Source organism: Pyrgilauda ruficollis, unplaced genomic scaffold, assembly GCF_017590135.1.
Source record: "Pyrgilauda ruficollis isolate IOZ18807 unplaced genomic scaffold, ASM1759013v1 scaffold18, whole genome shotgun sequence".
Taxonomy (NCBI): domain Eukaryota; kingdom Metazoa; phylum Chordata; class Aves; order Passeriformes; family Passeridae; genus Pyrgilauda; species Pyrgilauda ruficollis.
In genome coordinates, this window is record NW_024516984.1 from 3,788,054 (window position 1) to 3,806,606 (window position 18,553).

Here is an 18,553-nt window from a genome sequence, read left to right on the forward strand (position 1 = left end):
GGAGATTTAGTTTGGTGTACTTGTTATGAAACTTTTGATTCTAAACTGAACAAGCCCTGTCCCATGGCCATGAGAGATTTCCTCACATAGTAAATGTGAATAGTATCATCCTCCTTGCAGAAACACCGATATGAACAAGATCAACAGCCATGAAAAAGTCTATCTTCAGTTCCCTTTGGGTTTCTGTGGGTAAATGCCATCCTTCTGAAAGAAATCTTTTAATGTCCCTCTCAATGCTGTTATAAATGGAAGAGATACAAGAGGAAAACTCTCCTAATTAGAGTTTACTCCCAGGACAAGGTGTTTTTCTGCTGCATTAAGGGTATAAAAGTTTGGCAGAGCACAAACAGCCTTGTGTTCCAGCTGGTCTTCAGAGGGGCTGGGTACAGCTGGACTTAATTCTGATTAGAGTCAATATACATTGTTCACATAAATATGCTCTTACTTATATTCCTAGGAATTTTTCTCTGACAACATTGAATTTTTCAGTGAACACTAAGATCAATGAGAAAAACCTGGCATCTGTTTTAGACTCTAGCTTTGACAAAAACATGGAAATACTAAGGGAAAATGTCAGTTGATGTTTTATGAGATATTCTGTGTGTACAATTCCTGTTCAATTTATGCAATGAAAAGAGAGAGAATACACAATGAGTCATGTCCTGGCAAACCTACAGCTAAAAGTCCACACGGGAATATGAGTATGTTAATGTCAGTACCAGTGTCTTAAAACTACAATCACTCTTCTCAGTAAAAGACTTCTTGCGTAAAAAACTATGTATTTCTTCACAGCTCCTTTGAGATCTCCCCTCCTCTTTGGTTACTGAGATACTAGTCGCCCTGTGGAGCGGAAATGTCTGTCCCTTGAGGACTGTGTGTGTATAGCACGCAGCAGACTCAGTCTCCTTGGGTCCTCCTGTGAGCCCACAGGCTTTTGTTTACATGATGTAGAGCACCAGATTATAAACCTGGTAAATCTCTCAAGTCTTGGGGAAGTGTACAAAGCAATGCAATGTAAGTTTTGAGTACAATACTTCTAATTCAGCAATCCTTTTCTCCTTTCCTCTGTCCTCTTTCTTAATGTATCCAGTTGAAAAAGGCAAAATTGGGTCCAAAAAAGGAAGACTATAAAGAAGGTAAGTATTAGTGATCCCTTAGGTGATCTTTTTAGCCTGGTTTCTGAGAAGGATTGCATTTGGTCACTTTGTCTATTTAACTTGGCCCCAAAAACTTCTGAGTTCATCCGTCAAATTCAGCTGAAGTTGTGAGGATACCACAAACATAATGAATTTCCTTGGAGTTTAATGAAAATATGTCGTTGCAAACAGGAGGAGATGCTATTGATTCCTTTAATGGTTGGAAAGAATGCAGTGTGAATTCCTGCCTGCTCTTAGGCACTAGAGAATCTGTTCTTTAGCTCAGGTTTCTTTGTAACATGGGACACATGGAATCTTTTTGGAATCTGCAGGACAAAGATTAACTGTAAATCATTCTTGAAGAAGGAGGAAATACTGCAGTATTGTAACACATGTGAAAATTAATTTGGTCATAAGATGCACAGACTCATTGATGTGGGGTAGTTGAACATATTACCCTGGAACGAAATTGCTGTGCTGAGTACACAAGCAGGCTTGGTGCCATGAGGCTGCTTGCTGCAAGCTGGGAAAATCCAGTAGCTTCAGGCAGCATCCTGCCACTCATGGGCTGAACGTGGAAATGAGCCTGAAATGCCCTTTGTGTATAGTAACTCAAGTTCTTGAGCAATATAAATTGTTATTTACTGAGCTCACAATCAGTTTTATATTTGGGATTATGAGATCAAAGCCTAGCTGCACTTAAACTAGCATGGTGATGTGTCTATTACTTTGTTGTTTCCAGACAGAAGTAACTGGAATAAATTTGACCCTACATGGAACAGAAGTTGGATGTTTGTTGTCAATCTGTTTGATAACAGATTGGCTTTCCAGTCTGTTAAAAAGTTGCTGGACAAATTAGGCTTTTAAATAGGTGGTTTAAGCTTAAGTGCTTTAAGTTGAATGCTGTGGTCATGACAATGACTTTCAATTCAGTATTTAAAGAAAAAAACTCAGTCAACTGTACATATTTTTACATTTTGCTAGAGCCACAGTCAAATAAAGGGAATAACATACTTTCTGTCTCAAAGACTTTATACAGCATTATACTTTAGTCACCAGAACAGTGAAGACCAGAGCTTTCACAAAAGCTGCAGGAAAAAATATATTGAGATAACAGAAGAATAGGTTATTTCTCCCATTTCTTCTTAGTTCCCTTTTGCAACAAGTAAGTTGCAGACTTTAACATTCTTTCCAACAGAAATTTTCATTGAAGCTATTTCTTTTGATGTTTAGACCTTTCTGTTATGCTCCAATTTTTTTCCACTGAATTGTCTAATAATCTCAATTTGTAGTCTTGAGCTCATTCTAAGAGGGAAAAAAGAAAAAAGAAAAAGATTATGGCATTGTTTTGAATTGACTTTTAGAAGCTGCTGAGGGAAAAATACAACATCTGCCAAAATGTGAGTTTTATCGTTTCAGTCTTTGCTCATCTGCAGTTTATCCTTGTTGCACTCAGTGGTTGGACTACTTCAGCAGCATTGCTGCAGCAAGTACATGCAAAATATCAAAATGTCACCCAAATGTGAAAATATTCAGGACATGGAATTACAGTCTTCAGTTTTGTCTCCAGAATAAGAAGTTTTCAAATTTGCTGTCAGAAATGGCATCTCCTCTGGGTGTTCATTGCCATGCTTGCTATCTCATAATTGCTGCTTGTTTGTTGTTCCACTAATAGACAGGCCTTAGACACTTAATACACAGGTAAAAGACAGAGTTACTACTTCTCCAACCCCCCATGTCTTTCCAGCCACTTTAGCTGAAATATGGGTGGATACTGGTGGTTGCATCTTCCTTATCAGTGACTTTGAGGGCCAGGCAGCATTCCAATGCACCAAGATGGTAGTGGAGCCCTGTGAGAGGGGTTTTCCTCACACCAGTGAAAGGGTGAGGAAACAGCAGCTCCAGGTAAATCACTGCCATCACCGTGGCTGATCCCATCCCCTGTGCATTTATCATAAGAAATGTAATTTTCCTGTTTATGCTAAAACATCAGCTGAGGTGCTCTAACAGGCTGACAAATGAAAGATTAATTCCTTCAGAGCCAGAAGGCCTTTTTGCTCCAGACCCAAGCTAGAGTAAGATGAATTATGTACTGTATATGGTGAATTATGTACTGTATTATGAACTGTATACTAGCAGTACAAAACAGAGATCAGTGATCTGGTGGTGAAACAGGCAGAAATACACCTACAGAAAGGTAGCTGCAGAATGATGCTGATCAGTGAACAGCTGTCTGTGAGATGATCTGAAACACAATGCAAATCGAGAAGCTGGGAGATGGGCAGGAAAGCAGTATTCATCTTTGTCTGCTGAATTTCAATACAGCTTAAGAAATCTTCCTCAAATAAAAAGTCCTGATTTGAGTTTGTAAATCCAACTTTAAATTAAAGTAGGACTATAATGAGGCTTGCTGCAATCCCGGTGATAGCAATGGCTCCCATTAACATAGCAGGGTTTTATTTCTCTATAGGTTTGAATCATATATAAGATTGAAGGGTCTTGTTTGAACTTTCATTTCACATAAATGTTAATGCATTTAAGAACACCCCACCTACATTTTAACTCCTTGAATATCCTTTGAGTGTGTTTTTCTTGTTTCCCAAAAATTCTTACTAAATTTATTAAAATGCATCTCTTGGAACATTTTCACATGTTAAAAAGAAACACTTGTCCCTTTACACTGTATTGATCCAAATGACATTATTTAAAATTAATCACCAAAACTGATCCCTTGAAAATTCCCCTTAATGTATTTTTGAGATTCTTCAGGTTTTTTCCTATTACTGTACTTGCACATAACATCTCTTCTTTCTTGTCTCTTTCTTTGTGCACTAAAAACCCTAAGTAACTGCTGCAGTGTTTAGTACTCTGCCACTGCTCTTGCACATCCTCATGCTACCAGTAGCTGCTGTAATCTGCTCTTCTGGGTAAAAAATGGGAATTTTCAAGCATCCTGCATGTGTTCCCAAAACAAGACAGCTGTGTGACAGCATAGGAGTCTCAGGACGAACTGAAAGACTGTGATAAAATACACCAATCAATACAACTAGGAAGTGGGAATGAGTCTCTTTTTCTCCCATGGCCTCTCTTACTGTGTCAGCAGCCTGAGTTGGAATTGGAGAAGCAGATTTATCTGAGTTTTCCTTTGTCCCAGAATATGGTATCCTTTCAGTCCCTTAAGTGTCCATTGCAGGTACATCACACTGCTTCATAGCTGTAAAGCAGATGGAAGTCTGCTGCTGAGGGAGCTGACACTTCTGCCACACTGGGCACAGCCTCTGGTAAAAAAGCTGAATGCACTAGTTTTGCATCATCCACTCCCAGTGTCTGCATACAGGGTATTTTGGAGAAGAGAGTGAAACAGAAGCTTTGGTGTGGCTCTGATGGCCCTATACAGGCTTGTAGGTCAGTCCTAAAGCATCTTCCCTGGGTGTGCCTGACACTGGAGATCTCCCTTTACAGTGGCTCAGCCTGTAGACTGCACCTGCTTTTCTCCACAAACACTTGCAAAGTCTGGTTCCTAGCCTTTGTTCTAATCTCCATCACTGTCAGCCTTGAAGATATGATGCTGTCCTGTGAAAGGGGCCAGTCTTGACTTTGTATTGCTCATAACTGGTGCCTCCAACAGGAATTAATTTTTTTAGGGAGTGGTGGAAGTGGAGAAGTTGCTTCTCCAAAACATTGGGTGAGATTGCTGGTCTGTTATAGCTGCACAGTTTTGGCCTTTCCGCTTGACAACAGACAAAGAAGGGAGTCACTCTTCTCTTTCAGTGTGTTTAGCAATATCAATTTCCCCTCCTTAATTGTGTCACTGGCCACCAGTGTATGCTGGCATGGGCTTTCACATCATCTCACTGCTGTGATATGATAGATAGTGCTGCTAGCATAAAGCTTAAACTAGTGAAAATTATGTTGAGGGCCTGTCACAAGCCAGAAGCAGCAGTGATGGTCATGATAAATTCTTGTCAGCTGAACAAAGACACCAATCTGCATGTCAGGGAACTCTTACGCCTTATAACTGTCTTAATTCTGGCATCTAGCCCACTACTTAGTCTCAGAAGTGTTGGTTTGCCTGTGGCTCAGCTAAGGGCTTCTGCTTGGGTTAGTCCAGACACAACTTCCACTCCTACTAAAATACATTTTTAGCCTTCAGAATTGTTAAAAGGATTAGTATAATGAATTTGTCTTATTTCCCAAACACTCTCTTGTTCTTCAGGTTAAGGGGTGGATCATGCAAGGGGTGGTGCTCCAGGCCCAAGTGACACTGACTGCATTCTGGAATGGTTGTAGTACAGAGTTCTCGGCTTGCTGGCCAGCCCCTGCTGTGGGCTTCCCTGAACAAATCTTTTGTTCCAGTGTGCCTTGCTTCATATGGAACCACTCCAGTAGTTGCTCCCACTTATCTCCTGGCTCTGTGGACAAGGGGAGACTATTCTTTCTGTCCTTGTCTGGAGTAATTGCCACTGAAAGGCAAGTAAGAGAGTCAACTTGATTATTGAGGAGTAGACTGGGTTATCCCCATTTTGATATGCAGCAACTCACCCCACATATTGGTCTTTTTTCAAGCAAGATTTTCTCTCACTTATTTTGGCCATGTTAGAAGTCAATTCACTTCCCATTCATTTTGCTACCCGAACGGGAGCCATTTTTTGCATCCCGTAAACACTGCATATAAATCAGTATAGTTGTACAGGGGATCAGTGTTCTTGGCTTCATTCTTTATAGAACTCCACACTGCTATAGATTTGCCTGCCTGGGTAGTCCCTTCCCACAGGGCACAGGTTTCAAGGCAGAAAAGGAAGTTGCCTCAGAGCAGCACTGCCTCACTTTAGCGGGACTCTCTCTTCCAGTCACCACTTCTTGTCACAAGAGTAAGAGTGTCTGAGACAAAACATGCTCAAGTGCCTATGCCTGGTCTTCCACAGGGCCGTTGCAACCCCTATTACCTGAGAAATTGTAGAATTTGTCATTCAGATGCATCAGTATGCAATAGCTTTCTTCCATTTTTCAGAAATATAAAAGCATAACAGGTGAATAGAGTTTTTAGTTTTGCCAGTGCCATTTACTTCATATTTTTGAAGTATTTACTTTTATCTAAAAGAAGTCCATGAATTCAGGGTTACAGAGGAATTGCATCATATGTTTTCATTTTTGTGTAAATAATTTTTTGTCTTGTTTCTGTCTGCACTGGTTTTGTATTTTCTTTGTGTATCTGGCAAGTGAACTGTGTGGTAAACAACTAACTTTAAGCAAAAATTGTAGTATTTAATAAATTCATTTAGTAAATTAATTTTGAATTTCCTAATAATTCTGTTGTCACCACAAACCTAATTTTAAAGGTTATCATAATCGAGTTATATAATGAAATATAGTGTGGTCAGTCAAAAGCCTAATATGAATTTTTTTTCTCTTTCTGAAGAGCGTGTTTCAGGACAAGGTTTGTTAAAACTTTGGAAATTATTGTGGAAAAAGAAAGCAAGAAAGGCAGAAAAAGAAATTCAGACATTAAGAAGGCAAAACTTCTTAATGCATTATTGACAGTGAGTTGTGGTCCTAGCAGTGAAGTGCTATTTAATATAAATAGGCAAATGGCATATATTGTGATTATTTTTCTTGGAAAATATTTACCTGTCCTGGTCAATACAATACATTGTGTTGTATTGTGCACTAGTACAATAGTATTTTTTCCCTAACATAATATGAAGAGTTTTATACTATAACATATTTTTCATTGCATATTAAATGTGCCTCACAAATTTAAATGGAATTATTTCCAATCATATACTTTGCACTATTTTTGTAAAATTTTATTTCTTCATACCAATATTTAGAACAGTTATTTTTCACTAATATAAACCAGAACTAAGACTGTTTCCATTCACACTTGAATTTATGCTAGAAATGTTTTTCTAGTGATTTCTTTACTGCATTGGGTATTAGAATAGACATAGTAAGGACAAGACAGAAAAACAAATTTTATACTGTAAGACAAAAGAAAACCAATTGCAAAGTCTGATTACTGGAAATAAACCTGATATATTACTCTCTCTTTTCTTTAATTCTGAAAGAGTTCTTTTTAAATCATGAGTTCATGGACCTTATTAAATGCAATATAAACTCTTGGGAAAGAGTTGATAGAAAAATATTAGAATATTTAAAAATTTGACACCTACTTACTCCTGTTTCATCTCTCTCTGAAGGTTTTCAGCATCTCCTATGCTTGTAGCACACTGAATCAGCCAATGAAGGGGATCAGGGTCCCTTGATCTGGCTGGCTGCTTGCAGGAATCACATTGTATGAGCTATCCTCATCAATCCCAATGGCTAAGTGCTAGAGACACACTTTCTTTTAAGGGCTCTCCTTTTTCAAGATGCAAAGAAACAAATTATGTTAGATGAATATTTTTAAAAGATGTAAAATCTTAGGGATGAAGCATTGTCAATTCAAACAAGTTTTTACTGCAGCTATGCAAGCTCTATATCCATAGATCAGGGATTTATCTTTTTAAAGCCATTGTCAAAACTACGGGTATCTAATTAAGCTGAATACTCCTTAAGGTGGGTAGATAGCTTTTCTACACCATGGACTCCAGAAGCAGATCAGCAAGTATCATACATCAGAATAAAAATTAAGTCATTCATTCAGGCTCACAGCCTTGTTGGCTGGGAGAGCCTCAGGCCATCATTGAGTCCCATCTGTTGCTCAGTGCACTATATCCCCAGTGAAAATTTTTTCTACTGTCCAACCTCAGTCCCACTTGCTCGTGTTTGGCCCCTTGTATCATTTGCCATTCCGAGGACCTGTGGGCTTTGTCATCTTTGCAACCACGCTCCAAGCATTTGCTGGTTGCTCTTGCAGCCTCCTTCTCTTCACCCAGCTCCTGCAGACCCTTCTCATGGTGCTCTTGGCCACTTGGCAGCTCTTCCCTGCCTCACCACTTTCTTGGCACTCTTAAGCTGGGGAGTCCCAAAGTAGACCCAAAGTAGAGCACAGCAACTTTCCTGGGTGCACTGGCCCCATCCGGTAGTCCAGAATGTAGTTTGTTTTACATATGAGAAGAATAATAAAATGGAAAAAAAATTTCCCTTATTTTAAAATGTTGGGAAATGACGGGATATGAGCAGGCTTCAGAAAGTGACCTTGGGGTTAAAGCAAATCCTGTTGAAGCTACCATATCTGAGACCAGTAGTAGCAGTAATGTAGTGAAGGAAATACCATGCCAGAGGAATGATCAGAAGAGGAGCAGAGAACAACAGAGCACAGCACCATGCCTTTTTGCGAGTTAAAACTAGTCTGTATGGTTTCAGTTCTGTTTCAGAAGGACTTACTAAAAGCAGAAAAGATAAAAGGGTTGTAAAGGCAAACAAAGGTAAAGACTGACTCTTCACTAGTCATAGATAAATTAAGTAATTCAGAATTCATCAGCCTGATGCTCAATCAACTGAGTGAAGGCAAAATGAGGTTTGCAAAATTGTGAATAGCATGGATGAAAGAGAATTTTTCAAGAAAATTACTAGTAGATATCATATTAAAAATTATCACCAAAAGCAAAAAGGAAAATATTTTAAAGAAAATGAGTAGTTAATCTAGAATTTCTTTCTTACCACTGGATGTTTTGAATGCTGGAATTCTACCATGAATCAAAAACAAAACCTGGAAAAATAAAGAAAAATCCATTGTGGATTATTAGAAGTCATGTCTCTAGCTTGGTAAGTGCTAGTCCTACCTATTGCTAGAGGTTGAGAAAGTACCCTGAGAACATGTTCACCCCATGCTTGCTGTTTTATCTATCTTTTTATTAAGAATTTTCCACTGGTCAGTGTCGGAAGTAGGACACTGGGAGTTAGAATTTGCTTGGCAATCCCATGCAGCTGCTTAACAGGTATGTTTTTCTGTTGTTCTGAAAGTAATATTTATAATATTATATTTTTTCTCCTGAATTTAAATAAAGAAGACCATGATACATAGATTTCTAAATCCTCCACAGAAAGAGCACTTCTGTCCTGTTAATGCCAGTCCACCTCCCAAGTCCAGTAGTGTGAATGGAAAGATGTGAGCTGACTTTATTATGAAGTCCAGTGGGAATATGGTAACAGAAACAGACAATTTGGAAAGTGAATTCACTACCCTGTCAAATATTTGTCATATTTTAATCCCCCTGACACCTCTCCTGCAGGGAAGTTTGTTATTTTATGTGTATTGTTCCCAATTAGCAAGTTTCCCCTTCCATCTATAGATGTCTAGCTTATGAGCTTTATTAAGTTAGAGACGAGGCTACAAAGTAGCTGGTGACAGCTTTTTCTAGGGCTGGAAAAGATTTTTCTGGGGACACTGTTTCTAATACTGAAAAGAATATGTTCTTCCTAAGGTTAGCACATCCTTCAGTTTTTCACATCTGCTAGTCCTCTTCAAAACTATAAGAGTGATTTATTTTGTGCTATCAATACAGTAGTGAGACATTTCCCCCTAGCTTTTCGGTGAAACCTAAATAAAAGTAGCAGTGCCAATTTCAAAAAGCCACTTGAAGACATTTTATAAACACTGTGCTTTAAATTAACTTCAGCATATGAAGCCATACTTTTAGAGCATAATAAACAAAAGCTGAATCAGTATCTAGAGAGCCCCACCACTTTTTCCTCTCTGCAGCCAAGATCAAAAGCCATTGAAGTTTTTAAGAAACTTTCTATTTGATGTCAAAGGGCTTTGTATTCAAACTAATTGTGGGATGTGGTTAATCTCTGTAGAAACTCTGATATGGACTTTGAGCCAGTTTTGCAGTTTCAGTTAGCGTGTGGCAGTGTTCAGGGCTCTTGTATTTCTGTGGGCATAGTTGTATTGCAGACAGTTTAACCTTTTTGCTATTGTGAGCATTTTAATTTCATGTACTTGGTTCCAGTGTGGGCAGGAACTACCATGAGCTTCTGCCTTCCCTGGCTGGCCAGACCCATCCAAACGCAGCAGTTGATGTGCCTGGGACACGTGTTGTGTTGAGCAGCATGGCTGAGATGTTGGACTGCCAAGTCATGGGGTGAAATCCAGGCAGCCATGGCTCTGGTACTGGCATGGAGCATCACATCACATCTGACAGTGCTGCTGCATGGAGGTGTCTGTCCAGAGAGAGTGGCATGGCCTTGCTTTTGCTTCTGTCCCTCCCCTGCCAGGCTGGAGTTACAGCCATCTCTTAGGTCTTCAAGGGTTGTTTGTGCAGATGGGCTTCTCCTTGTATGGCTTTTGCTCCCCCATCCACAAGCAGTCCAGGTTATTCCCTCCCCATTGACCATGCCAGCACCTGTCCATGCTCAGTGCAGCTACCATGCAGGAACAGGGATAGAATGTAGAGAAAATAAGAGATAACTTATGTATAACTACTTCAGGATTTTGTGTTTTAAAAGTGTAATCCCATGCTCTTAAAACTATCACTTAAACATAAAAAGAAAAAACAGAATGAAAAGCAAAGTTGAACCTGTCATATAGAAGGTCTGTAGTGTAGTAATAGTACTATATATTATTAGTATAGTATATATCACTGTCAGTGCTTAAATATTGTTCATGTCTGCACATTCAACATCACTTTTTAAAGCTTTGCTTTAATACTTTGGATTGGAAGGAAGAAAGAAAATAAATTCCAGCTTTTTTCACCTCTTTGGCAAAGGCTATAAATCACTTCTTCTTTGGGGACAAATATGTAATCTCCTATATGATCTCTGCCCTTAATAAGGAAACAGAACAACCAAAAGCAATTTCTCCCTATATAAAACTGTGCATACATAAACATTTTAGAGAACCTGGTGACTCTTGATAGAAGCATCTGAAGAAAAGCAGAATTCTCAGAGAGACAGTGAATTTCTATTACTAGGCACAAGAGAAAACGGCTTTGAATGTTTACAGAGCTAAATTGGTAGGATGTGGAATTAGTATATTTGGAGTGCATTTCCCTACCAGTTATTGATTTTCTAAGAAGAAAAAAATATCTCTGTACCATACAGATGTGTAATTTGTGGTAATCCAAACCTTACTTCTGTCTAGGATGCCTCCTTCAAATAAGAAATGGAAGAGGAGAAAGTCTCTAAAACTGGTCATACATTAAAGGGTCTGAGGAGTGCTAGGTTCATACTCAGTGCAGAGCCCCAAGTTCAAAGTAAGCACAAAAACTCTTAGTATGTCACCTCCACCCTGCTCCTGTGAAATGTACATTAATAAACTGAGTGGCACAGTGTCAGAGATGACAAAGAAGGAAATAATAGCTGTATAATTGGTAATGTCTATTTTCTTCCCCCATGCAAATGGTAACTTTGAGCTTTGGTGTATTTTGTAGTCTAATTCCATATTGCTGATGTCCGTGTTCAAAATGCAAAGCTTCAGTAATAAAAGGTATATAATGGACACATGCCTTGATTTTTTTTATCATTTTACTCTAAGAATTCCTTTTCCTCCTTTGCTTTTTATATTGATAGTGAATTCCCAAGTCTGAGGCTTGCATAGGATACCATTTGGTATTCTTTACTTAACACAAAGACTCCATGAGTAAAAGAGATTTGCTGCATAATCACAGGATATTCTGAGTTGGAAAACACCCAGAAGGATCATCAAGTTCAGCTCTTCAGTGAATGGCCCATACAAGGATCAAACCCACCAAGTTGGTGTTACAAGCATTGTACTCTGAGTAACTGAGCTAATCATGCCTTGCAAAACCTCTTCAGAAACATCCTCAAATAGGGATTCATTAACTTTGATTAGTCACTCACATGTGTCAGTAAAATTGAAGTGGAAAAGCTAGTCAACATAGGCCATTAAAGACCATGGACCAGGGTGCTCGGATTTCAACTTCAAAGCACGCTCTTTCTCCCCAGGGCCAGACCATGGTTTTATAGCACCAAGAAAACATGAAAGTTCTGCTCCAATAAGATGGAGATGGCGGCCATATCCTTCACATCTGCAGACTGCACCATTCAGGAGGGTGAACAGAATGAATACATGAAAGGAAATTTGATTTCCTATTGGGAAAGGAAAAGAAATCTTGTGAAACAGAAAAGAAAGGTTTACAAACACTCTGGAATGAAGATATGATCAAATGCAATGCAATTAAAAAAAAAATTATAATATAGTGGCTAGGAGAAAAGGGCCAGGATTACATGAGGTGCAGTGCAAATGGCCAAAACATGACAAAACTAACCTCAGAGATGTTGCAAAAGCAGGGGAAAAAAAATCAATGACCAAGAAACAAATTTGAGGGGATAATATCAGTGACATGGCATGGATACTGAAAAAAACCAAAAAATCTTCACCAAAGTCAAAAGCATCAAAAGGCATGGGATGCCATGTAGTGCTGAGACATGGAGCAAGGATTGTCCAATTAATTTCCATTGAAATGGCAAGCTTTGGTTTCCCTTCCCAAAAGGAAATGAAATTTCCGTTTGGGAAGGGAAACGGAATCTTGTGACTCAGAAAAGAAAGACTTACAAACACACTGGGAAGGAGATATGATCAAATGAAATGTGCCTGAAAAAAACCCAAGAAACCAAGATACTGGGGGAAAAAAAAAAAAAAATCTTCACCAAACTCAAAGCCATCAAGACGGAAAGGAGATATGACCAAATGAAATGCGCCTGAAAAAAATCCCAAAAACCAGAAAATTGGGACATTAAGTGATTGTGAGAAAATGGTGTGGGAGGAAATGTGGTGCAGTGCGAGGGACCAAAAGGTACTAAAACTAAGATCACAGGTGCTGCAAAGGCAGGGCAAAAAGTCAAGGAGGAAGACACAACTTGGACGGGAAGATATGAGTGCCAAGGCATGGTTGCTGAAGAAAAAAAAAAATTTTTTTTGCAGATTTAGTGGCTGCAAGAAAATGGACTGGAATTACCTGAGGTGCAGTGCAAAGGACAAAAAAAATATGCCAAAACTAACCAAAAATATGCTGGAAAACCACAGCAAAAAGAAAAAAAAAAAGGAGTAAGACGGAACTTTGAGGGGAAGATATGCGGACCATGGCATGGATATTGAAATTAATTAAAAATTTGGGCAATTCAGTGACTACTAGAAAATGGACCAGTATTACATGAGGTGCAGTGCAAAGGAGGAAAACATGCTAAAAATAACCTCAGAGATGTCGCAAAAGCAGGGGAAAAAAAATCAAGGAGTAAGACACAACTTTGATGTGAAGATATGAGAGTCATGGCATGGATACTGAAAAGGAAATGGACCAGGATTATGTGAGGTGCAGTGCAGAGAACCAAAACATGATAAAACTAACCTCAGAGGTGTTGCAAAAGAAGGAGAAAATTCAAGGATGAAGACAGAACTTTGAGGGGAAGATATGAGAGCCATTGCATCAATACTGATTAAAAAACAAAAAAAAAAAAAAAAAAAAAACAAACTTGGCCAAAGTTAGACCCATCAGTGGCATGGGGTTGCCATGAAGTACAGGGACATGAACAAAAGCTTGCTAAAATTGTTCCCTTTAAAATGCTGGAAACAGAAATGGAGGACTTATATACACTCTTTTTGTATGTTTATTACTTGCATCAGATGCTGTTTCTTGGTACGTCCTAAGAAAATTATTGCTTAATAATATATATATATGTTATTATGTATGTGTGTGTGCGTATATATATACACACATATATTTCATGTATTATGTAACGTTAATCCCAGTCATTGCCTATGAAGTTTGCATAGTAGTACTTACAGTTTCTTGTAGCTGAAGGATTGTTTCACTTGGAGCCAGCAGTCCTTTACTCTTTGTGCTTGTAGCTGCTGCCATTCAATTTAATTGAGGTTGAATAAGATTTAATTATGGTAAATTTCGTGTCTATGTCTATTGGTCCCTGTGCATAGCAATCTGCATAAGTATGACAGTTTTGCATGTGACAGCAATGCCTCATACACATCACGTGGAGTAACACATTTCCCTTTGTAGAAGGACCACGCTCTGGTGCATGGTTTCAAAACCCAGATGGGCCAAAGAGGTTCCAGCTCTGATGCAAGTCAGCACAATTCCTACTGCTCTGTACATCATCATCATCACTCTCTGTTCTTATAGGTGATTTTTCTGAGGTTTACTCATTTGAGTACTACTGCAGTATCAAACACTAAGTCCAACAATTCTGCTCTGTTTGTCCTCTCACTTTTTTTTTTTATTTCAAAGAGGAGCTGATGGTACTACTTCTACAAATCTAAGGGCTTCAGAACAACTTTCAGAAGAAGATACCTTGATTCTCCTTACCTTACTTCCCTGGAAAAGGTCTGCGTTGGGCTGGGTATTTCTGAACATAAAAAAAGAGCATGGGAACAGAATGTGCATTCACGTCTTCCAAGTAAAGTAGCCCTCTGATCCACTTATTACTGACAGTGAGCTCTGAGCTCACTAAGCAGAATCTACCTTAAACAGATTTGGAAAAGAGAATCTGATTCATATCTAACAACATTTTCATGATCATGTTATTAAGACATAGTGTTTGATAAATATCTGCTACTGCAGATGCTAAAAGCAGAATGTTGTTATTTTTGCCTGTAAGTTTTATTTGACTGGTATTTAATCCAACACTTTATTTTATCCATTTCCAGACACTGTGACATGTGTTGCATAGCTTCGTCTTTCAAATAAATCTTACTATGCAGTAAAGTTTGAAAGGCAAGCAACTTCTCTAAACAGTAACATTACCAACCAATAAAACTTTCTTTAAACAGCCTCTTGACAAACACAAAATATTAGGACGTTTCACAAATTTCAATAGTCACAAACTTTTAAGTCAGAAAAATACAGCTGTGTTCATCTAATCTTACTTGGATGACATGAATTAGAGTATGGACAGATATCTGGAATAATTCATAAAATATACACATCCATCCAAAGTATGAATTATTGTTGAAATTAGGGACATTATTATGTTGCTGTTATAAAAACTGCTCCTCAGTAATCAGTTTGGCACTGTATTTTCCAGTCATGCAGCCAGAAATTCTTTCATGTCTCATCCCAATGTATTGAGCCAAGTTTGCTGACAGAAACAGAGTAGGACAATGAACAAGCCTGTTAGACACTTTCTGAACTAAGCTGAGCTATGGAACAGGAAAAAATTAGCTGTGGTCAATGCATTGTGGGGGGCTCCTGGGATGAGTGAAGAGACAAGAATCTTGACTCCATGTTTCAGAAGACTGGTTTATTATGATATATGTTATATTACAATGCTATACTAAAAACTATACTAAAATAAGAGAGAGAAAAGGATTCATCAGAAGGCTAGAAAGAACCAGAATGGAATGAATAACAAAGACTCCTGACTTTCTGAGAGTCCGAGCCAGCTGACTGTGATTGGCCATTAATTAGAAACAACCAACACGCACCAATCAAAGCTGCACCTGTTGCATTCCACAGCAGCAGATAGTTATTGTTTACATTTCTTTCCTGAGGCTCCTCAGCTCCTCAGCTCAAAAATGCTAGCAAAGGATTTTTCATAAAATATCATGGCTACAATTAGCAGAGTCTGAAGCCAGGAGAAGTGAGGCATCCAGCTCAGAGGTGGGCAAGGTTTTATAAGGTTCTGTTTCATGGTTTTCTTATACAAGGCCAAATGAAAGACCTAAATTAAAAGGAAATTATAGATAAAGGAGAAAAAAAAAAACAACTTATGTCAAAAAAACATACAGGTGGAAAAGGAGAAAACTGTGAAAAGGGATAAACCTCTATCATAGATAGGAGAAGCAAATTCTAGAAATCCCATGAACAAAAATTTTGCTGCACTGGGAGATGTTTTGTTGGCAGGTAAAAGGATCTTTTAGGGTTCTTAAGAGTACACCAGTACATGGATGAAGTAATGTTATATCAACATCATTAACTTTTTGACCCAAACTTGAAAAGTCATTAAACTTCATAGATTAGTCACACCAGATTTACTGTCTAAGAAGCAAGAAAATAGTTGACACAGAAATAAAGCTTAGGAATCAAAATAAAATTTTATCAGATTCCCTCATTTCCCTAAGTCGAAACCAATATGTGCTTAAATAAATGCAATTTGAGAGAACTATTTAATTTTAAATTAGACAAAGAGCTGTGTTCTCATGATCCATAGAATTCATTAAACTCCAAAAAGCAGAATTTATTTCCTTGCTATCCAGTTAAAATACCAATTAAACACTTCACCTTGTTAATCTTTAATCAAGAAAATTAATGCTACTTTTAAACTCTTATTCATGTCTCATATCATAGCATAACAACAACAATTCCTCTCCTTTATGAGGACTTTGATGCTGCATCCAGCTGTGCTGCTAATGTAACACCCATGCAACAGTCCCTGGTTATTTGCATTCTTGTTTATGGCATTTATACGGTATTAGAGATGACTGAAATATCTTGCCTGAATTATTTAAATAATTTAATACATTTTGTCACCTATTTGAGCACCTAACATTTTCCATCATTTTTCTTTGTAACATTTTTTTTTTTTGCTACACGTATATCAAGCTTCCCTTGCTAATGGATCCTAAGAGGATTTTTGTTTGTTTCTTAGTTTGTCTTATTTTGTATTTTAATTTTCTGAGCAGTGAGTGACTCAGTCAGACTAACTACAGCCATGGGCCACAAAGGATAAATCAAGGTCTCTCTCAAAGACAGACCAGGTATTTGGCTTAGACTAAACACGTGCCTTGAAGATGACTGTTTGTGTTTGATGTGGAGATGGAGGCACATGGCGACAACCATTTAGGGATTGGCTCTTGAGAATTTGCCAAAGCTTGGTCTCAGTTTTGAGACTTTAAGCAGTAAGTTTCCATCAAAGCTGTACTTATACCAGTGTCACACAATCTTTAGGTCTCCTCTTGATCTCACTACTCACACCCTGCCACAGGAAGTTTTAGCTCTGAGACCAGGACTTAAAGGACCTGGGAATGGTTTGCATCAACAGAGTAGTAACACAGTAGTGGCTATGGGCAAAATAGACTAAATAATAATTGGATTTTCTCTAGTAGAAATAATTTACAAATAGAAAAATTTATGTAAGCTATGCTCTACTCTAAAAAGTAAAAAGGCATGTAACCAAGGACATAATTTTCTTCTACAACTAGATGTCACAGCTGTGAATTATAATTTTACACTGAAAAAGTGGTCTGCAAGATGCGTGATATATTAATGATCAAGGTTTTGTTACCATGCTATTCTGAGCATGTAAATGAGGAAGGACTTGAAATGAGGAGTAATTCCTTTTATCAAGCTGATAAAATGGCAACTAAGCTGATAAAATGGCAACTAAGGACATTGGAGCCATTTTTCAGATATACATTTTGCCTTCATCTTTTAGAAGGAGAATTTAACCTTTCTGCTGAAAAGTATTTTCATTGAGAGTTGAATTTACTTTGGTAGGATGAAATGCATTTTCTTTTCTAAAATTTACTTCTGAGGTAAGTTTCTTTGTTTCTATTATTTCCAGATTTCTCAGTGGAGCAACAAAGAAGAAACAGTTAGCAGAAAACCGTATCAGGAACAACCTTTAAAAGTTTGGTTTGTGAGTTTTTTTAAAGTGTTAATTTTTAATTTTTTTTTTTAATTTTAGCATTTTATAGTGGAGTACTTCACTCATATCCAGTCTCCTGAAACCTTCATTATGGATTCTGTGTTTTATGATACCCTCTTCCACTTTTAAATTGAAAATGCATTATTCTCATTTGTTGCTATAAACTACAAAAAATGTCTGCCAAAAAAATTTATCAGTGAAATAATTACTTCTTGTTTTGCATTATCTAAATAGCTGTGTAGAATATTTGCCATTAACTCATGAAGCATTCACTGAGGTGCATGAAGTGGAATAGCAAATATGCAATGAAAATATGCCATGACATTTTTTCTAGGAGCTTTCTTCTGATACCATAGATAATCTGGAATCTGGCAAGAGATGTTGCATTTTAATGTAGTTTTTTTCCTCTCATTTATATACCCACCTCTGACAAAGCTAGCACTATTCTCATTCCCATGTTATTAATGAACGCTGAGGAAAATTTCTATTTATTATCTCTGACTAATGCTATTTTACAGCTTTCAAAGATCTTCTACATCCTGTCAATTTGGTGCATGGGAGAATGGTGTTTTTGTGTTAGCAGGCTTCACTCCTATCTAGCCAGGCATTCATGGCTAAGATGCATGCCACATCTATTGATAAAGAAAAGATAATGAAGTGTAATCAGCTTTTGCTATAAATGTCAAACCTCCCAATCACTGACAGGGTGTGTGTTCAGTACTGTTATATTTGTCATGAGCTCAGTTTGCAAAAGTTTCATGCAGTCTTTGCTTCTAATCCTGCAGTATTCTTGAAGGCCAGGTTCAGCCCTCTGGGCATGCATGCTCTCAGCCTTAGCTGACCTCTTCAGAATTTTAACTTCAATTACTCCTTGGTAAAATAAAAACTTCATATCCACTTTGAGGCACTGC